Genomic DNA, 23,403 nt, shown 5'->3' with positions numbered 1-23,403 from the left:
AATTGCTTGCTCTATTTCTGTGAAGTAAGTCATTGTGATTTTAATTGGAATTGCATTGAATCTGTATAGCACTTTTGGTAGTATGACCATTTTGACAATATTAATTCTGCCTATCCTAAAACATGGGAGATCTTTCCATCTTCTAAGGTTTTCTTTAATTTCTTTCTTTAGTGTTCTGTAGTTCTCATTATAGAGGTTTTTCACCTCTTTTGTGAGATTGATTCCCAAGTATTTTATTTTATTTTCGATGCTATTGTGAATGGGGTAGTTTTCCTAATTTCTCTTTCTGAATATTCATCACTTATGTATAAAAATGCCTTAGATTTATGTGCATTGATCTTATATCCTGCTACTTTACTGAATTCACTTATGAGATCTAAAAGTTTTCTGGTGGAATTTCCTGGTTCCTCTAAGTATACCATCATATCATCAGCAAATAGGGATAGTTTGAGTTCTTCTTTTCCTATTCGTATCCCTTTAATTTCTTTGGTCTGTCTAATTGCTCTGTCTAGAGTTTCAAGGACGATATTGAAAAGAAGTGGTGAAAGAGGGCAACCCTGCCTTGTTCCAGTTTTTAGGGGAAATGCTTTCAGTTTTTCACCATTTAGAATGATATTAGCCATGGGCTTAGCATCGATGGCCTTTACAATGTTAAGGAATGTTCCCACTATCCCTATTTTTTCTAGTGTTTTGAGCATGAAGGGGTGCTGTATTTTATCAAATGCTTTTTCTGCATCTATTGCAATCATCATGTGATTCTTGACTCTAAGTCTATTGATATGGTGAATTACATTTATTGATTTCCTGATGTTGAACCAACCTTGCATCCCTGTAATGAAACCCACTTAATCATGGTGCACTATCTTTTCAATATGTTTTTGTATGCGATTTGCTAAAATGTTGTTGAGAATTTTTGCGTCGATGTTCATTAAGGATATTGGTCTGAAATTTTCTTTCCTCGATGTGTCTCTGTCTGGTTTAGGTATCAGGGTAATATTGGCTTCATAGAATGTGTTTGGGAGGGTTCCCTCCTCTCCTATTTTATGGAATACTTTGAGAACTATTGGAATGAGCTCTTCTTTAAAGGTTTTGTAGAACTCGGCTGAGAACCCATGTGGTCCTGGACTTTTCTTTGTTGGTAGGATTTGATGACCTCTTCTATTTCATTACTTGAAATTGGTCTATTTAAATTGTGTATGTCCTCCTCGTTCAGTTTAGGCAATTCATAGGTCTCTAGAAACCTGTTGATGTCTTCAAAATTTTCTATTTTGTTGGAGTATAGATTTTCAAAATAGCTTCTAATTATGTTTTGTATTTCAATCGTGTCTGTTGTGATTTTTCCTTGTTCATTCTGAATTTTAGTGATTTGGGTTTTCTCTCGTCTTCTCTTTGTTAGTGTGGCTAAAGGTTTATCAATTTTGTTTATTTTTTTGAAGAACCAACTATTTATTTTGTCAATTTTTTGTATTGTTTCTTTTGTTTCAATTTCATTGATTTCAGCTCTGATTTTAACTATTTCCTGTCTTCTACTACTTTTGGTGTTGGTCTTTTCTTCTTTTTCTAGGACTTTGAGCTATAGTGTTAGGTCGTTTATTTGTTGAGTTTTACTTCTTTTATTAAATGCGCTCCATGAAATAAATTTTCCTCTAAGTACTGCTTTCATAGTGACCCAGAGATTTTGATATGATGTTTCTTTGTTCTCATTTACTTCTAAGAATTTTTTAATTTCCTTCCTAATATCTTCTGTTATCCATTCATCATATAATAGCATATTGTTCAATCTCCAGGTGTTGGAGTAGTTTCTGTTTTTTACTCTTTCATTTATTTCTAACTTCAATCCATTTTGATCTGATAGAATACAAGGTAGTGTCTCTATCTTCTTGCATTTGCTAACATTAGCTTTGTGGCATAATATATAGTCTGTTTTAGAGAAGAATCCATGTGCTGCTGAGAAGAAAGTGTATTCGCTCTTGGTTGGATGATATATTCTATAAATGTCTGTTAAGTCTAAATTATTGATTGTGTTATTGAGATCTATGGTTTCTTTGTTCAATTTTTGTTTGGAGGATCTGTCCAGTGGTGAGAGAGGCGTGTTAAAATCACCTAGTATTATTGTGTTACGGTCTATTTGGTTACTAAAATTACGAAGGATTTGTTTGACATACATGGATGAATCACTGTTTGGGGCATAGATGTTTATGATTGTTATATCTTGCTGATTTATGGTTCCCTTAAGCAGTATGAAATGTCCTTCTTTATCCCTTCTGACTAACTTTGGCTTGAAGTCCACATTATCTGAAATGAGGATGGATACTCCAGCTTTTTTGCTGACTCCATGTGCATGGTATGTTTTTCCCCATCCTTTCACCTTTAGTCTATGGGTATCTCTTTCTATGAGGTGAGTCTCTCAGGCAACATATTGTTGGATCTTTCTTTTTAATCCAATTTGCCAGTCTATGTCTTTTTATTGATGAGTTCAGGCTGTAAACATTCAGGGTTATTATTGAGATATGATTTGTATTCCCGGTCATTGGGTTCATTTTTTAAATTTTATTTATTTTTTTACTTATTTTTTTGACACACCTTGCTTCCTCCTTTATTTGACAGTTCCTTTAGGATAATTCCTCCCTTTGCTGATTTGCTTCTTTGTTTTTTATCTCTTCCTCATGGAATATTTTGCTGAGAATGTTCTGTAATGCTGGCTTTCTTTTTGTAAATTCTTTTAGCTTTTGTTTATCATGGAATGATTTTATTTCATCGTCAAATTTGAAGGTAAGTTTTGCTGGGTATGAGATTCTTGGTTGGCATCCATTTTCTTTGAGAGCTTGAAAAATGTTGTTCCAGGCCCTTCTAGCTTTTAGGGTCTGAATTGAAAAATCTGCTGATATCCGTATTGGTTTCCCCTGAATGTAATTTGGTTCTTTTCTCTCACAGCCTTTAAAATTCTGTCTTTATTCTGTATGTTAGGTATTTTCATTATAATGTGCCTTGGTGTGGGTCTGTTGTAATTTTGTGTATTTGGAGTCCTATAAGCCTCTTGAACTTGATTTTCCATTTCATTCTTCAGATTTGGGAAATTTTCTGATATTATTTCATTGAATAGATTTTTCATTACTTTGGTTTGTTTCTCTAAGCCTTCCTCAATCCCAATAATTCTCAAATTTGGTCTTTTCATGATATCCCATAGTTCTTGGAGATTCTGTTCATGATTTCTTACCATCTTCTCTGTTTGGCCAACTTTGTTTTCAAGGTTAAATATTTTGTCTTCAATATCTGAGGTTCTGTCTTCCAGGTGTTCTATCCTATTGGTTATGCTTTCTATGGAGTTCTTAATTTGGTTTATTGTTTCCTTCATTTCAAGGATTTCTCTTTGGTTTTTTTCAATATCTCTAACTCTTTATTGAAATGATCTTTTGCTTCCTGTATTTGCTCTGTTAACTGTCGATTGGTGCTATCATTCAATGCCTGCATTTGCTCTTTCATCTCATCGTTTGCTTCCTTGATCATTTTAATTATGTACATTCTGAACTCCCTTTCTGCCATTTCTTCTGCCGTACTGTCATTGGATTTTATTGATGTAACATCTAGATTTGTTTGGGGCATTTTCTTCCCTTGTTTTCTCATATTGTTCAGGAGTCAGTGGGTCATTAAGATATTGCAGATTTCCTCTATTGACTTATAATGTCCCTGAAGATTGCTAGTATATCCCCTCTTATCCTTCAGTAGCCTGAATCTTGGAGGAAGTTGATAATGCGGTGCTCCACAAGGAAGCTGCCTCTCTACGGTTGGTGACCCTCAGGTGGGGTATATTCCCTGATATTGTGCAGAGGTGCCTCCACTTGTTGACCAATGGTCATCCAAAGGGGAACTAGGCTGCGGGCTGAGGCAAGGCCTGTTTGTGCCTGTGTCTCTGGTTTTACCGTTCTTGTGGAAAAACCTCACCCGGCAGGGAAGACTCACCCAGTGCGGAGGTCTCACTGGTCAGTTCCCCTCCTAGAGGTTCCCCTCAATCTACAACTACTGCCTGGGCTGGGCTGTCTTCCTCTGCAATGTTCCCAGGGGCCCGGATCTACCTCCTGGGCCTGGGAGCCTCACCTTTCACAGATGAGTCTCCTTAGGCTGCCTCTCCTCAGAGAATCTGCCCGCAGTTCTGGAAACTTTGCTCCGCCCCTAGGCGTGTCTCTGTGCGGCTCTTCCACAAAGAAGCCAGTCTTGGGACCCTGCTCTGCACCTAATCGCCTGGCTATGCGGCCCCTCCTCTGAGCCGCCACCTGGAGCCCCGTACAATAGCTCCGAGACCCAGAGACCCGCCACACACCTCCTCCTCCGGACAGCCGCCCAGTTTCCGACGCAGTCACTTCGAGTCCAAACAACTCACTTTGGGTCTCCTCCTCCCGCCAACCACCCGTAGCCCTAGGCAGTCACTCCGAGTCCAAGTGACCCGCCCTGTTCCTCCTCCTCCTCGGGGTAGTCCCCCGGGTGTTCAGGAGCGGGTCGCTTTGAGTCCAAACAACTCACCACGCAGCTCCTCCTCAGGCAGCCACCTGTAGCTCTGATGCAGTCACCCTAGACCAAGCAACCCGCTGTATTTCTCCTCTTCCTCCGCGCAGCCCCCCCGGTGTTCAGAAGCGGTCGTTCTGAGTCCAAACAGTTTGCCACGCAGCTCCTCCTCAGGCAGCTGCCCGGAGCCTCAGTGGTTGCTCCGAGTCTAAGCGCTGTGCTGAGCCGCCTCCTCTATGATGATCCCAGTTGTCCATGTTTACCACTCTAGCGGGGGGGAGGGGTGTCTAGCCGAGCAACTCTACCTCACAAATTTCCCTGCGTTCTGGGGCTACTGCCCCATCCAGGACACCTCCCCAATGGGAGAGACTCACCCGGCGGCTTTGAGTTGGTCCCAAGTCTCTCACTATCTCCTCTTTTGAATCCTGCATCCTGGAGCAACATGAAATGCTGCCGCCCTCTAGTCCGCCATCTTGAAAAACCCAGTCTATTCAATTGATTATTAAAATCCTCCTCTGGTGAGGTCACTTTTGGTGATCTTTAACATAGGATACATTTCTTCATATCTTTCACCTATTTGAGAGGACTATCTCACATACCTTATTCCCAAATATCTTTGTCACCATTTCTCCTATTTTATTCCTTGTAAGTCAATAATCATCCAGCAAACTATTGTCTACAGCTCTTTAATCAGTATGTCACTGTATCTTCAGTCATTTTTCCTTCCAAGTAAAATGTACAGCCAAGTGCACTGTGCAAAATTCTATCTAATGCAAAGATTTCCTTTCATTATTGTCCAAAGGATGTCCTAGACAGGGATTGTAATGCTGCAGCTGTCCACTTTTTGTTAGTGCTTACAAAATGTGCAGAAACATCTGTAATCCTGGCCTTAGTATTTTCTTCTTTGTTAACTGATTATAGAGTATGTCCCATGAGGCTGTAGGCGTAGATGGGGAGACAGAAGACATTACAGCAGGTATAGGTAACATAGGCATTTGAGTGCATCATGTTATTTACTTGTGCACTGAGGACCTACCAAGGTTCGATCACATATATACTACTTCCATTTGATATTGGATTGCTGTTTTACACATCTGACTTTATGGCTTGGTAGATCAGATAACACCCGGTTCATCATGAAACTCTCAAAGTCACATGGTAACGTTGTGGCCTGTGATTGAGTATTCAGTCTTCACAAAGGTTCAATAGCAGACTAACAACTGTGTCTTAAAGGGAGAGCAATTGTCTGTAGATGATAGCAGGGTTTTACTCCAAAATCCTAAGAACTTGTGCTGGGATTTACCTATGAGGACCTGTGAAAAACTCCAAACAGCATCCCTCTCTGCCATGACTCCTCAAGTGTCATTGGGTCTATTGAATCAAATGGTCCAAGTAGCAGAGTAACCTGCACATGGCCTGGATCTAAGGCAGAACCTTCTTTCTCTGGACCCCTCTCAAAATTAACAGACTCAAGTAACTAAACAAATGGGGAAAATATGTACACTTTGGGAAGAAAGAAATAAAGCAGTTTCTTTAATGCATCATCAATTATGCAGAAAATCCAAAAGATTTAACCAAAAAAACATGTTGGAACTAATTAGAAATTACAGCAGAGTTGGAGGTTACTATGTTAGTACACAAGAGCCAATTCTCTTTTTTGTATACCAGTGAGATTTCAAATTAAAAACAAAATTCTATTCACATTTGCATCATCCCAAATGAAATACTTAGATATGTCTAACAAAACATATATAGGATCTATATGAGGAAAACTATAAAATACTATTGGATGGAATCCAAGAACTAAATAAATGGAGAGATGTTCACTGAGAGGAAATCCAAATGTTGTCAAACTGTCTGTTTATTTCATTTTGACCTATAAATGTAATATAATCTCAGACAAAATCCAAGCAAGTTATTTTGCTTATATTGACAAACTGATTGTGAAGTTTATGGGAAGAGGAAAAAGACCCTGAATGGTCACTGAAACACGGGAAGAGAAGAACAAGGTTGGAGGATTGGGGCTACCTAACTTCAGGGCTTATTTTAAAAGTAAACTAACAAAAGAGTGTGGTATTTGTGAAAGAATACACAAATAGATGAAGGAACAGACTTGTGAACTCAGAAATAGACCCACATAAACAAGATCAACTGGGTTTTGACAAAGGACCAAAACCAATACAATGTAGTCAAGATAGTCTTTTCAACAAATGGTGCTCTAGCTGGGCTTCTACAAGCCAGGGGGGAAAGAGAGAGAAAGAGAGGGCTGTGGGGGGAGAGAAGAGAAGGAGAAAAAAGGTGAGAGAAGAGACAAGAATATAGACACAAACCTCGTACCTATCTCAAAGTTTAACTCAAGATAGATTTCAGATATAAACATGAAATATAAAATCACAAAACTTCTAACGTATAACATTGGAGAAAATCTAGATAATTTGGGGTTTTATAATGACTCTGTAGATGTGACACAAAAATGTGTGGTCCATGAAAGAAAGAATTGTTAAGTAGTACTTCATTAAAATTAAATTTTCCGTTCACAAAAGACACTGTTCAGAAAATAAAAAGATAAGCCATAGACTGGAGAAGATATTTGCAAAAGAACATTTCACATAAAGGATTTGTTATCCAAATTATATTAGAATTTTTTAATTCAGTGATGAGAACACAAAATGCTCAATTATAAAGTGGACCAAAAACTTTGATACAGACACTCAGCAAAAAGGTAGATGGTGCTTCAGTACATTTCAATGCCTCAGACTGAGTAAATCATAAACAATGGTTTTGCTTGGTTTTGGTTCTGGAAGTTGAAGTTATTGAGGAGGTGCCTCTGAAAAGGTCTTCCTGAGTCTGTGTCTTGACCTGGTAAAAGGCTGAAAGGTATCACATGGTGAAAGATCACATGAGAGTGAGAGGAAATGAGAGTAGAAGAGGATGAACTCATCAGAACTTATTACTAACCTACTCCAGTGCTAACAGACTCCCAGAAAAACAGCCTCAATCCATTCATGTGGATTAAATTCAGAATTTAATCATTTTTAAAGGTCCTACCTTTAATACCATCATGACAGCAATTAAATTTCACCATGCACTTTGGAAAAGACGTTCAAACTAGCAGATGGCAGTTAAGTATCTAAAAAGATGCTTAGCATCATATATCATCAGGTAAATAGAATTAAAACAAGAAGCTACCACTGTACTCCTATTAAAATAGCCAAAATCCAGAACACTGACAACACCAAATATTAGCAAGAATGCTGAGCCATAAGAGCTCTCATTTATTATTGCTAGGAATGCAAAATTATACAGTCACAGTTTGATAGTTTCTTACAAAACTAAACATAGTCGTGCCACTTAATACAGCAAGGGAGCTCCTTGGTATTTCCTCAAAGGAGTTAAATACTCATGTTCACACAAACACCATTCATCATGTGGTTGTTTGTAGCTTTTATACCTAATTATGAAAATCTGGAAGCAACTAAGATGTCCTACTGTAGGTGGTGAGTGAATAAATAAACTTTTGTAAACCAAATCAGTAGTACTTACTTATTCAGTACTAAGAAGGATGAGCTATCAAATCGTGAAAAGACATGGAGAGAGTTTCAAAGGATATTACAAAGTGGACGAAGCCAATTAAAGTCTACATACTGTATAATTCCAATTATATTACATTCTGGAAAAGTCAAAACTGTAGAGACAGTAAAAAGATCAGTAATTGTTAAGGGTTAGGGCAGAGGAAGAGAAGTCAGAGCACAGAGGAGATTTAGGGAAGTAGCTGGTATGATACTATAATGGTACATACATGTCTTAATACATTTAACCAAACCCATAGAATGTAACCAACAGTGGATCTTAATATAAACTATGGACTTTAGGTGCATTAGGATGTGTCATGTAGGTTCTTCAGTTGTAAGAAAGGTACCAAACAGGTGGGCGATGTTGATAATGTGGAGGAGCAAAGTGCTATGTGGGAATTCTCTGCACTGTAGGCAATTTTACTGTCAAACAAAAACTGCTTTAAACATAAAGTCTATTTAAAAAATTACAGTCAATGCAAAGAAAGCATTATATTACAAAGCATGTTGCAGAGGTCAGTGACACCTGGTAAGTTGAGCAGACCTTGTCATGACAAGGTTTCACGTACACCTAGCGGCAACTGACACAAGAAAAGACACGCTTCACATGACAGCATGACAGAAACAAAAGACAGAGTGGAGAAGATCTGCCCAGAGTATAAAAGTAGACGCTGTTAACTAGATAAGAGATGATGGGTTTATTGAAAAGATTTAAAGCGTATAATTTAAAAATGTGAATTACATATTCCTGTAAGATTGAACAGATATAGAAAATGGAGTATATAATTTGCTTTCTACCTTGAATAATTTCAGAAAGTGTGTTTTTACCATTGAAGTAAAATGTTGTGATAGAATAGTCATTGTTCTACTGATATTAGCATGAGACATAAAGGAAAGGGTACAGTCATGCTGAGGATCAAAAAAGACAAAATGTAAAAGAGCCATTGGCACTGCCAGCAAAAAGCGTGTTTTATTTATTTATGACTAGATATTTATTTCATTCATTTGCTGATGAATTGTGATTCATCCATTTCTGCTATCTATATCTACCTATTTCTTTATGTTGTCTTAACTTTCCAAATGCCACATGCAATTATACAATGCAATGTACTTTAAGGTCTCCATAGAACAAGCAAAAGATCCTTTAAAAATATGAATCACATTGTGTCCTTTATCTGAATAGAACTATGCAATGTTTTGCATATACTTGGCATAAATCTCATACTTCTTACTTTGGCCCACAAGACCATTCATGAACTAACTCCTGCCAATTACAAAAATGTCACATACTCACAGACCTTGTCCTCAATCACTAAGTTCCAACCCAGTCTTTGTTCTGATCCTTAAAATGACAATCTATATGGTAAAATGACAAGGATTTCTTAGAAACACTAATTTACTCTTAACTTTGTGTCTATTAAGTTTTATTCTTTAGAACAATTAGTCTTAAAAATTGGGGTTTATACAATTATGGCTAAACAACTGTTAAAAGTATTGTACTACGTTACAGAGTCTAAATTTTTCTTTGAAAACTAAATTTCATAATATAAAAGTGTCAAGGTAATTGTGAAATTGTCACTCTTTGTATATTAAATGTGTTCATACTTTCCAGGTATACAAGTTTTTAAAACAGGAAATTTATCAAGCCGCTATTCTCCAAACTAAACTTGTCTGTAATGGTAATTTTAAACCTATAAAGAGTACATTTTATTAGGACTTTATTTCTATTGTTTAATGTTCTATTATAGGACCTGTTATCAACAGGGTATATGTAAAATTTGTTAATTTTTACACTGAGATAAAGAATTTTAAATGTAAATGTAAAAAAAAAAAAAAGAATCCTGCAATATTAAAGCTAGAAAAGAGTGACTGTAGGAATTGTTAAATAAGCTCATAAGATGCCTCACTCTGATTGGAACAAAACACTCTGAAACTAGTAAACCAATAAACTCAGCACTCTTGATACTTGGTTAGCTCGTATATCTGAGCAACACCCTACCCAGCAACAAAGTGCTTGAGTAGCAGCCTTCTCTCAGGACCCTTTAATTGAGTGAGAGTTATGTTTCTTTCCATGTCTCTTAAATAAATCTTACTCTTTGGCACTCAACCTTTGTTGTCTGTGGATTACGTTCTTCAAGGTGATGAGACAAGAAACTAAGAAGGAATCACTGGCCGTCTGCTGCTGCTGAACGGAACAGTAACACCAGCAGGTGCTGCCTGCTATTAAGCTCAAAGAGCTCTAACAACAATGAACCCTGAGCTGTAACGAAAAAAGGCCTTGCACAGTGTAAATGCAAGAGCAGAAAATTCAGGTTCATTTGCAATAAAGTGATCAGAGGATGTGGACATGAAATGACATTGGATAACTGGACAGGTAAAGTGGGCTCTTACAAGCATAGTAAAATGAATGGATTATTGTTTTAGGGATGTAAGCATAAGAGAGATTTAATCTAATTTACAAGTTTATGATTATGCTGCCTAGTATGTGGGGAGTAACTTATGAGAAGGTAAGAAAGAAATAGAAATAAATATTGAGAGGTTAATATAGTGAGGTCACAGACAAATAAGTGGTAGTTAGAGTAAATTGGTAGCACTGAACAGGTTGGAAAGCAAAGAGTTACAAGATTTATTCTAAGAGTAGAACTGACAAAATTTGCCAATAGTTTGCAAGAAAATAGAAAAAAATTAGATTTAAAATGAGTTATTATTTCTGGCTTACACATTTCATAATTGGACCAGAACTAGAAGGAAATAAATTTTGGTAGATCAGTAGAGCTTAACAACTGCATTCACCCGTATTACCTTAGAGGTCATTATAAACATCAAAGCAGAGACATTTAGTGCCCAGTAGAATACGTAAACAGGGAGTGAGCTGGAGAAGACTACACAGGGGAGTTCAGTATGATAGTTGCAAGACTATGTATGCTATTTAGAGATATGGAAAATGATGAAACTACCTAATAATAGAGGGAAAATGGAGAAAGAATAATTCCTTTCACTAACACAATAATGTGGTATGATGCATCATCTGAAAGTAAAGTAGGAAGGCTGAAGCCAATGAGAAGCATTTGAGAAAAAATAGTGAAGAAAGCACATTAGCAGATGTTTGAAGTTTCATAGAAACAGAAATGAGCATTTAACGAAGTAAAGGTCAATTCTGTAGAAATCTACCAAGTAATAGAACAAACTGAAACCAGAAAAGTCACCATTCAATTCTTCAAGAAAGTCCTAGTGTCTTTTACGAAAGCTAATTTCACAGATTAGTTGGAAAACACGTAAACTAGATTATAATAGGTAAATATTGAATTAGTACTGAAAAAGTACAAACAGCTCTTTTAAGAATTAAGGGTCAGAAAAATCATAGGACATAAAATAATACTTGCAAAAGGAGGAGATATCAAAGAAAAATTATGATTTTTTCTTTGGTTGCTTTGGTTGTTTTGTTTTATAAACATTGATGTGACTGCATACTGTAGTATGCTGAATTTATGTCCTTTGGGTATATACCAAGGGATGAGATGACTGGGTAAAATTGATACCGCTGTTTACCCGGTGACGAGTCCTGCTTCCTCAGGTGTTGAAGTATAACGCCAGAGAAGCACGCCGAGGCAAATGTAGAGTGGAAAATGCAGCTTTATTAAAGAAAAGGAAAAGCAGACTTCTCCCGGGTGGAAGAAGGGGACCCAAAGGCGGAATCCGTGGGATGAGCAAATCTCGTTCTTTTTATGGGTTTCATTCTCCCATTCTTTCCCCTTATCTCTTCCCTTCCTGCCTGCGGGATTAGGCCTGGTTTTGAAATGTAAAAAGCGAAAAGCGGATGGGGCAGAGGGAGGGTCAAGGTGTCTCAGACAGGCAAGGGCCCAGGGGGCATTGATTAGCACCTTCTTGCCTGCAGTCTCTGGCAAGGGCAGGTAAATCTGGTTATCAATGGGTTCTGCAGGTCCTTGACATTCCATTCTCCCATGGCAGTCTCCAACTTCCAGAGGCAGATGACTTGATGGCCTCTATTTTCTTGATCTGACCCGATTTCCTATTTCTACACTAACTGCCTGTCCCCAATTCTGGCTTCATTCCCCCCTCTAATCTTAGGAACTCCATGCTGCTGGGGAAGGGGGTCGATGACCGCTCTGACTTCTTCGAGCTGAAAGTGGACGGCGAGGGGCAAGCAGCTTGGAGTTCCTTTTTAGAAATCGGGTTGATCAAGGGGTCCACGGTAAAAGTCTGGTTGAAGAGTAATAGGCTGGAGGGTCATTTGAGAGATGGGCGGTCTATAAGAGAAACAAGAAGTTATGAGTATCGGGATAAGATTAATGCAACAGTAAATGCCACAGCATAAGAACACACCAATGAGTATGATGATGATTATAGAGACTATCTTTCTGTAATTTAGTGGCATATTGCTGGGCCCAATTTAGGAAAGAATTAGTTTCAGTGGATCTGCCTACAATAATAAAGAAAGAGAGGAGGAAAAGTTTACATATCACCATTGTCTCTGCGGAAGAGATATTTTAGGTCCTCTATCGGAGTGCAGGAGTATCGCTCCTCAGTTCCTTGGGAGGAAGTTTCTTTGGGAGTCGACTCAGGATGACAGGCTTTAACTCGAGAGTGGTGAATCCAGTTCTCTTGTCCCAGCACTTTTACTGCAGAGGGGGTAGATAAGATTACAGGAAAAGGTCCTTTCCAAATAGGGTCTAAATTTGGAGAACTTGAAGGTAAGGTTTTTATCATGACTAGATCTCCAGGCTCATACAGAGGTGGAGAAGTGATTGGCTCAGATGCAGGGTATTTACAGATCTCAGTTTGAAATTTGGCCAACTTTGTGATATGAGCCACTAAATCTGCAGTTTCCTGATCTTTAAGAATATCATTTCTTAGGAATGGTCTTCCATATAGGAGCTCAAATGGGCTGAGCCCTAATGTTTTGGGGGTATTCCTGATTCTGAGTAGGGCTAGAGGAAGCATTTTAGGCCATGGGTAGTGAGTTTCTTGAGTGAGTTTTCTTAGGTGCCTTTTTAGGATGTCATTAGTTTTTTCTACCTTTCCTGAGGACTGGGACCTCCATGCACAGTGGAGATGGTACTTTATGCCTAAGGCTTTGGATATTCCCTGAGTGACAGCAGCCTTGAAAGCAGCTCCATTGTCACTTTGGAGGCTGCGGGGCAGACCAAATCGAGGAATTATTTCCTGTAATAAGGCTTTGACTACTTCTCCTGCCTGTTCAGTTCTGGAGGGATAGGCCTCAGTCCACCCTGTAAATGTATCTACCATAACCAATAAATATTGAAATCCATTACTTTTTGGCATGTGAGTAAAATCAAGTTGCCAGTCTTCTCCAGGGAATTGTCCTGTTCTTTGTAGCCTTGGGGGCTTTTTGGTAGAGTTAAGGGGGTTATTCCTTTGGCACGTTTCACAGGCTTTGACTATTTGTTGGATTGTTTTTGAAATATGCTTCCCTTCAAATATCTCTTGAGTTAATTTGAGAGTGTTTTCTTCTCCCAGATGGAAGGATTGATGTAGGGTGTGTAAAATCTTCCACTGGGAGTTAGCAGGTAAGTAGAGTTTGTTATCTTCCATTTGAATCCACCCAGAGGGCAAGAGGTTACCTCCTCTAGATAAAGCCTGCTGTGTTTCCTCCTGGGTGTATTGGGGCCTTATCTCTGGGGGAGGGCCTGTCCATATCAAAGGGGCTAAAGTCGCTATTTGTTGTAAAGTTCCCTTAGCAGCCTCTTTGGCTTGCTGATCTGCTCGTCTATTGCCTTCTGCTATTTCATCTATTCCTTTTTGATGTCCAGGGCAGTGGATTACTGCTACCTCTTTGGGTAAATGGACAGCTTCTAATAGTTTTAAGATCTGTTTATAGTTTTTTATAGCTGTTCCTTCAGTTGTTTGAAATCCTCTTTCTTTCCAAATTGCTGCATGTGCATGCAGGATTAGGTAGGCATATTTAGAGTCAGTATAAATATTAATTCTCTGTTGTTTCCCTAGTTCCAGGGCTCTTGTTAGGGCTATTAATTCTGCAAGTTGTGCGCTTGTGCCTGGGGGCAAAGATTGCACTTCTAAAGTGTCATGTAAAGTCACCACAGCATATCCAGCTTTGCGTTCTCCTTGTTCCACAAAGGAACTTCCATCAGTGAACATGGTGAGGTCTGGATTAGACAGGGGAAGGTTTTGAAGGTCTTCTCGGGCTGAGTAATTCATGGCTAGGACCTGTTGGCAGTCATGTTCAGGACTTTCCTCTAATGTTTCTGGTAGGAAAGTAGCTGGGTTTAAAGTCGAACAAGTCCTTATTTGAGTTATGGGTCCTTCCAGAAGTAAAGCCTGATATTTTAGAAGGCGACTATCTGAAAGCCATAGTCCTCCTTTTGAGTTTAAAATTCCTGAGAGATCATGGGAAGTGTAGACAATAAGGTCTCTTCCCAGGGTGATTTTGATTGCCTCAGGGACTAGTAGAGCTACAGCTGCAATTACTCGTAAACAGTGGGGCCATCCCCGAGATACCATATCAAGTTCCTTGCTGAGATAGGCTACTGGTTGTTGAATAGGCCCATTCTTTTGGGTTACCACTCCTAGGGCTATTCCTCCTCTTTCAGTGACAAATAGGTTAAATTTCTCTTCAGTAGGTAAACTAAGAGCAGGGGCTTGGAGTAAGGCCCTTTTTAATGTCTCAAAGGCTTTAATATGTTCTGGTTCCCATATTAGGTTGGTTGTTCCTTGTTGCAAAGTTTCTTTTATAAGACTGTAAAGAGGCTTAGCTAATTTTCCATACCCAGGAATCCAAAGTCTGCAGTATCCAGTTATTCCTAGGAAGCCTCTGAGTTGCCTTAGGGTCTGAGGCAGAGGATATTGTCCTATGGGAGCTATTCTTTCCTGTCCTAATTTGCGGACTCCTTGGGATAGTTGTAATCCTAAATATTGGACCTGTTGCTGACATAATTGAGCTTTCTTTTTTGAGACTTTATAACCCTGATTGGCTAAGAAGTTTAAGAGTTCTGTAGTAGCTTTTTGACATTCCTCCTGGGTGGAGGCGCATAACAGGATGTCATCCACATATTGGAGAACAATTGCAGTTGTCTTATCTTTGAATTCTGCTAAGTCCTTAGCTAGAGTTTGTCCAAATAGGTGGGGGCTATCTCTAAATCCTTGGGGGAGTACTGACCAGGTTAGTTGAGATCCACTATCTGGTTCCTCAAAGGCAAACAGATACTGAGACTGAGAATCCAGAGGTATGCAAAAGAAGGCATCTTTTAAATCTAACACAGTAAACCAAGCGGCAGTTGCTGGAATCTCAGATAGCAGAGTATATGGATTAGGAACTACTGGGTGGAGGGGAACAACTGCTTCATTAATTATTCTGAGGTTTTGGACTAAACGCCATTCCCTATTTGATTTTTGAACTCCCAAAATTGGTGTATTGCATGGGCTGTTACAAGGTACTAAAAGTTTCTGCTGTTTGAGGTTCTGGATGATTTTTAATAAGCCCTTTTTTGCTTCTGGGCGTAGCGGGTATTGTCTCTGATGTGGAAAGACAGAGGGATCCTTTAAGACTATTTTAACTGGGATTGCTCTTTTTGCCCGTCCAATCTTGCCTTCAGTGGCCCATACCTCAGGGTTTATATCACGTTCTAGTAGAGGTAAACATAATGATCCTTGTGGTCCCAAATTCATTGTAATGGAAGTCTGAAGTTTTGAAAGTAAATCCCTTCCCAATAGAGGGGTAGGGCATTCTGGCACTATCAGGAATGCATGAGAAAACATCATCCCATCCCACTCACAACTCAGTGGGGGAGTAAACTTTCTGGTAATAGGCCGTCCAGACACCCCTTGCACCGTTATAGTATTAGAGGAGAGAGGTCCAGGATAAGAGGTGAGCACTGAAAAACTAGCGCCAGTATCTAAGAGGAAGTTGACCTCTTGGCTCCCTATGGAGAAGCATACCCGGGGCTCATGCGTAGTGATAGGAGTTACGGGAGCCATTAGAATTGGCCCCGGGCCCCGTCAGGCCTGTGTGGAAGAGTCTGGCCTCAAGGACCTACGCCCCTGAGGACAGTCACTTTTCCAATGGTTGCCTTGACACTTGGGGCAGGGCTTTGGTGGTGGCCGTTTGGCTTGGGGACATTCCTGTCTGAAATGTCCCTCCTTTCCACAACGGAAACAAATCCCTTTTGTGGCCTGAGGTACATTCCGTTTTCTTTCTTCATCACCCGGGAAGCTAACTCCTCTTAGGGCTAAGACCAGTGCTTCAGTTTTTCTTCTGTCTCTACACTCTTTTTCCTTCTTTTCCTCTACATCTCGATTATAAAAAACGGAAGTTGCAAGTCAGAGGATATCATCTAAGGATTGACCAGGGCCATATGCCAATTTTTGTAATTTCCTCCGAATGTCTGGGGCCGACTGAATGATAAATTTGTCCTTTAAAAGTAAATGGCCCTCTGTGGATTCAGGATCCACGGTGGTGTGTTTTCTCATTGCCTCCCTGAGTTTCTCCATGAAAATAGCCAGGCTTTCTTCGGGACCTTGTGTAATTTCAGAAACCTTAGAATAGTTAATAGGCTTCTGTTTGATTCTCCTAAGGGCCTCAAGGATTAACATTTGGAAGTGTCTGATCTTCCAAGCATCCTGTTCATCGTTTGGGTCCCAGTCGGGGTCATTTCTTGGAACTGCCTGTGCTCCCGATGGATAGTTGGGTTTAGATCTAGTTTGGGCTCCTGGGGCATGAGCAAGGTGTAGGTCATCCCCAAATTGTTCAGCTGCTTTCAGGGTGGCTTCCTTCTCATTGGAGGCTAAAGTCTGGTTAAGTAACAGGATAATATCTTTCCAGGTGAGGTCAAACACCTGGCATAGGTTTTGAAACACCTCAATATATTTATCTGGATCTTCTGAAAATTTCCCTAGGTCTGTTTTCATCTGTCTTAGGTCTTGGAGGGAGAAGGGGTTGTATACTTTAATTGGTCCAAATTCTCCTCCCGGCATCTCCTGGAGAGGTAGTACATTTGATCTGTCCATTGGGGCAGATGGAGAAGGACCAGGGTATGGAGGACAGGAGGCCTGCTGATGGACTTTAGCAGAAAATTCCTTTCCCTCAGTAGGTGACTCTTTAAGGCTTTCTTCCTTTAGAGTAGTGGTTCTGGCTGAATCTATTTTACATTTTGGCATAATTTGGGGTCTTCCCTTAGAATAAAGAAGATCTGAACATAAGGTACCTCACACCATTTTCCTTCCCTTTTGCAAAATCTATCAAGCTGTAAAATGGTATTAAAATTTGTACTTCCCTCTGGCGGCCAAGATTCTCCATCAGAGAGTTTGTATTGAGGTCAGGCCTGGCGGCAGAAGAAAATGAGGTGCTTTTTCTTGAGTGTCTGTGGGTCAAATTTGTCCCAGTTTTTCAGTATGCAGGCTAGTGGTGAACCTGGCAATACTGTTGAGAGTGAAGCTCCCATCTAAGTGGAAGAAAAGAAAAATAGACCTCAGGCGCCCGCGCCGGAGACTATGTGCAGGGACGTCTCCCTAAGTTTGAGCTTCAATCCGGTCCAGAAAACCCGTCTCTCACTACCTGGCTTTGCCAAAGTATTTCTGGCCTCCTTTGGCAAAGTGCTGGGGCTCTAGTTTGCCCTGTGCTAGAGACCCTTGGAGGATTCAGACTTAAGGGCATTACTGCTTTCCTCCCTGCCACTATAAATTCCTACAACAAAAGAAGAATTGTACATCTTCTTGCCTATTTTGTAGACTAAAGGGATCTCCAAAGGGTGAGGAGGACACCTATTGATTGTTAGACATATAATACCCTGTTCTCTGAGGGATTCAAGGGAGGGGTTGAATTAAAGTATACATCCTCCTTGCAGCTTAGAACACACTGAGCACCTTTAAGCACAGGAAAACTTTAAACAAACTAACAAAGGCTAAATATGCAAACAAAGATAACCTGAGTACTTTCCTATTGATTTTCCTATGATCCTACTATCTGAATGTTTAATGTCTGATCGGCGAGCGAAGGGAAAACATCCAGGAGGGAATGGATGTGTGTGGTGTGCTGCGCGGCCCATACGGAGGCAAATGTAATTGGCTCTTTCCCTCGGTGCCATTTGTCTACTGATCACCTTGGATACCCCTTAGGGCAGTCGGGAGGGGGAGTCCAGAGAAGGAACCTTTGGGATCCACCCGAGAGTAGCCCGGGCCGAGAACCCCGCAGTTGCTCCAACCTTTCCTCCGCCTCCACGCATCCTGGGCAGATCAGGACTAGGGACACTGTGTACTCACGGCAATTGCGCTCCGGGCCTGGACAGAAAAGTAGGAAACGGCTTCAGCAGAGCCCCAACGTGCATGCAGAGCAGGGGATTGGAAACTTGCCTGAGCCGAGAAACCTCTCACCCGAGTCTTAAGAATGGCGGCTGCACTAACTGCATTTAAGTAGCCGACGGGTGCCCATTTTGCCCTCCAGAAAGAAAGAGACAGAAAGATGCACCTCGGACAGATTGGGGTGCGTGAAGAGAAAAGCTCACTTACCTCGGCGTAGATCTCGGTGGGACCTCCAAATCTGATACCGCTGTTTACCAGTGACGAGTCCTGCTTCCTCTGGTGTTGAAGTATAACGCCAGAGAAGCACGCCGAGGCAAATGTAGAGTGGAAAATGCAGCTTTATTAAAGAAAAGGAAAAGCAGACTTCTCCCGGGTGGAAGAAGGGGACCCAAAGGCGGAATCCGTGGGATGAGCAAATCTCGTTCTTTTTATGGGTTTCATTCTCCCATTCTTTCCCCTTATCTCTTCCCTTCCTGCCTGCGGGATTAGGCCTGGTTTTGAAATGTAAAAAGCGAAAAGCGGATGGGGCAGAGGGAGGGTCAAGGTGTCTCAGACAGGCAAGGGCCCAGGGGGCATTGATTAGCACCTTCTTGCCTGCAGTCTCTGGCAAGGGCAGGTAAATCTGGTTATCAATGGGTTCTGCAGGTCCTTGACATTCCATTCTCCCATGGCAGTCTCCAACTTCCAGAGGCGGATGACTTGATGGCCTCTATTTTCTTGATCTGACCCGATTTCCTATTTCTACACTAACTGCCTGTCCCCAATTCTGGTTTCAAAATGGTGGCTTCATTCCAAGTTTTCTGAGGAATCTCCATACTGTTTTCTGTGGAGGTCCACTCTACCACATCCCATGTGGAGGAGGAAAGGGTTAACTGGTGGTTTTCCTATCTATTACCCAAAAAACTTATCTACTCAATAAACGCAGAAGAGCTAATTCTCTTTTTATGAGAGGGGGTGTGATGGGGCTGACCATATGAGCTCTGGCCTTTTACAACAATAACCTGGAATCATCCAAATCTCCTTTATTTATACTCTATAGGTAAAGGGGCCAAGGACCAGGAGGACTTCTTCTGTGATGGACAGGATAGGGTAAAGTTAGGCATGCCATCCTCTCAGGGGAAAATTCCACAAGGAGACAGAGACCCACTCCCACACAGCACCACATGCTTCCCGGCAGTTCCTAGAAGCCAGGCCTCTGCGTTCCATGGCTCAACCTAGTCTGCTTCTATTAAATAAGGATGACTTCCTACATCTCTCCCCTTTTAATATTTTTAAAATACAAATAATGGGCATTTATGTTGAGGCTCCAGATCTTGGTTCTGAGAGCAACTCCAAGGTTCCAGCTGTTGGTTTGGAGGGATGCCCCAAGGTCCTGGCTCTTGGTTCTGAAGGTATGGTAACCTATTATCATGATACAAAAAGAATTAGTAGCAAACATATCATTCCAATACCTTTCAATTTAGGAGATATCTGATCAACCAGGAATGCAAAGTCCATGATATCAGTTCTATCTTTGAATATCCTGGATGTAGTGATGCAATTTTACAAAATCCAGGCTATTATTACTGTTATGTCAAATGTCTGTTAGAAGATTCTTAATTATCTTAGTCCCATTAGGAAGTATGATATTTAGTTGCAACAACATACATGCTTACAGTCATTATAGCATTTAAGCCTTTGTTTAAATCTGAGAGCAAAAGGCTCATCCCTGATATTTGTAATAGTAGCTGTTAAGGCATTTAAATTAATCTCAACCCTTCTATTAATTTTAACTTTCTGGAACCATAGCATCTTAACAGAAGGAATCATGCCCCCTGATATAATGAATGTGGGAATAAATAAAAACCTAGAAGAATACATTAAAATATATATGAACCAAATTACCATGAAAGAAATGACTCTTAGAATATAAATGTGAATTATCCATCTCTCTAATGTAATATCAATAGAATTTGTTAGATTCTAATTTGAGCTTTACTAAATGATTACCAGTAGGGCAAAGTAATATCCAAATAATAGGGAATAGTCCAAATTACAGGAGTTTAAAAAATCAGAATGATTTCTTATATTTAATCTTATTGTTTATACTGAAAATAGTTTTTAAACAACACAATTATTTACCTAGTTCCTTAGATCTTTCATAGCATTAATGACTTAGATTAAACATGTTTGCTTGTGAATTCTTTTCAAGAAGAGTTAAAAATAAAACATTTAATGGCAATGTTGCCACATTAGGCCTTTCTGGCTTTGAATCTTCTAGAGGAAGAAATTATATTTTGATATAACTGTCTTCCATCAATTTTTTTAAAGTCAATCTGAAAACATGTCCATCACCTTTAGAGATAATATGTAGCATTGGCAAGACATTTGTATATTTTATCCATTCAGTAAAGGTGTCAGATTCTATTGCAGAACAATTAAGTCAGTAAGATATTGGTGGATATTTCATAGAAATGACTGGCTTTATATGAGAACCATTTCAACATACAATTCTAAGTTCCAATGACCAGTAGAATTAACTGTTCTAGGTATTTCTTATGCTGTCTTTTTCTCAAAGGTTATATCTATACAACCAGAGTCTATCATGGGACCAGCATATGGATAAGTTCCCATTGCAGCCAGTGTAGTCAAATCCAGTCACATGGATGGGTATATCTGAAACCTCCCATTATATGAATATCATCAATAAATATTGGGATTGATTCTCCAGTCCACATTGTTGGGTGTATTAAAGGTGGATCTGGGAAATGGGCCCAACAGATTTCCCATATATTTCACTTACCTGAGAGTTCAATAGAACTAGCGTATAAATATTGTGGTTGGAGATTTAAGATCTCCTTATTGTAAAATGTGGTGCATTCTATTGCTCCATGTGTCACTCAGCAGCAGTGAAACTCCTAATATCATAATTTTTAGACAATATTTTTTTAGATTAAATAGGTTTACATAGGAATCTGTTTCCCCCTTTTTTATTTTTTTAATTGTAGAAAGAGATTGCTATAAACTGGAGCATTATTAACCTTAAATTTTAGACAATGACATAGCTTTGTACAAGTATTTAAACCATAAGAAGTGACTTAATATTTCCATGTGGCCAAGAAGATTAATAAAAGTTACCTATTATTAAAATCAATGTTGTGTTGAAAAGGGCATTACAATAAAAGAAGGTCCAGTTTCCACCAAATATATGATCTGATTTTGTCTTTAATAGTGGGCTGAGTTACAAAGCTATAAAATGCAGTCAGTACAGACACTGAAAATTAGTCTGATGACCTGTTTGTTTTATAGGTAATGGCCTCGTTAGTCTAAAATAACTTAAGCTATTATATTAGAATTGGTAGCATATGTCAGAATAGCAATTCAATACATTATTTAAAAATCTTAGAATTTATGTCGTTAGCAATTGTATTTTAAGGGATCTATTAAAAGATAATCTCTATGTATAAAGATATAGTTGTATGAATATCTTAGATAACCTTTTTTTAAAGTAGTAAAAATAATCTAAATGTCCAACAGAAGGCTTTGGATAAATGAACTATGTGACAAAATTCTGGCATTAAAAGCAGTGTTGTAAAGAATACTAATTATGTGCAATCTAAAACAATGTTATAAGCTTTAAGATGAACAATATAAGTCTATATGTACAATATGTATATATATTGCTGAGTTTTTGTATGGAAAGCAGTTTAGAAGATTTAGTAAATGATAATAATAGTTGTCAGAACCTCAAAAACAATTTTTTTTATGAATACTTAACTTTCCCTAAGTGGGTCTCTTGACAAAATCTAAGGAAGGTACCTTAATCTTGAAACCATCTTTACCCTCTTCATATGAATATTATTTTATAAAACTTCCATATATAATTCTTTGGATTAATACAAATTAAGTAGCATAATCTAATATCACATCTAAAATATGAAACAGACAAACCAAGAGCTTCCATCCCTTCTTGGGGAAAGTTGTCAAAATACTTCCATATCCTATATTTTTAGACTTTAAATAAGCCAGTATCTCCTGAATTTCTTCTAAAAATATAGCTAAATTTACTTCTTAGTGTAGAGAGTAATATAAAAAGTATATAACATATATTATTTAATTTTAAAATATTAAATAATATAATTAATTTTTAATTAATTTGTTATTATTACACAAATTTGTAAGAGACCATTATTAAAAAAGCTATAGCTTGGGAGCATCAGCTTAATAACATGTTTCTTTAAATCTAATTTTAAAGACTTCTTTATCTGGAAAACAAGAATATAATTAGCATTGTAAGTCAGTACTAATTACCATGGTTAATTAAAATATAACCATTGCTGTTTTATATTAATCAAATTTGACTTCTAAAGAGAAATTTGAAATTTGGAATGCAAGGTGGCATTGTAAAATAACAGCTATTATTTAACCAAATTGTAGAAACCATGATATCTTTAAAATTAGCCTTTTTTTAAATAATAATTGAAATTCAACAGGCATAAGAAATTTGCTATTAGAATGAGGAATTAATGTTTTAAGAATTTTCTTTTTCTTCTATTCTTTAGTTAGAAGGTCCAATTATATTTATAAACAGCTTTTATGATAGAAACAGTAGAATTTAAAGAATAAAATCTTTCAATAACCTGAGCTCATTGTTTTAATTATACATAGCCAATTTAATGACATGTAAAGCTTTTGAAACTTATTTTGTACAAATTTTGTTTTAATTATTCAACATGTTATAGTCTTCTATTTTATCAGGTGAAAAAAAATTTTTTAGACATTACATATCACACCTGATAGTTTAAGTGCTAGTATCTTGGTTCTCAATGAGAACATAGAGAATAAAGGAATTTTAGATCTTCTTTATGTTAACCAAATTACAAATATGTCTAATGTTTAAATATATTTTAGTTAAGAGTAGCTGATGTTTTCATATTTAGTAGACGTTCCAATTGGTGATCTTTTAGCATCCCATCCTTGTAAATCAATTAAGTATCTCCTATAATAAAAGCTTAGATAATTTTATTTACCTCAAATTAAACTTATTCATTCTTAATTG

Source organism: Sciurus carolinensis, chromosome 5, assembly GCF_902686445.1.
Source record: "Sciurus carolinensis chromosome 5, mSciCar1.2, whole genome shotgun sequence".
NCBI lineage: Eukaryota > Metazoa > Chordata > Mammalia > Rodentia > Sciuridae > Sciurus > Sciurus carolinensis.
Note: the sequence above shows the minus strand (reverse complement) of the source record.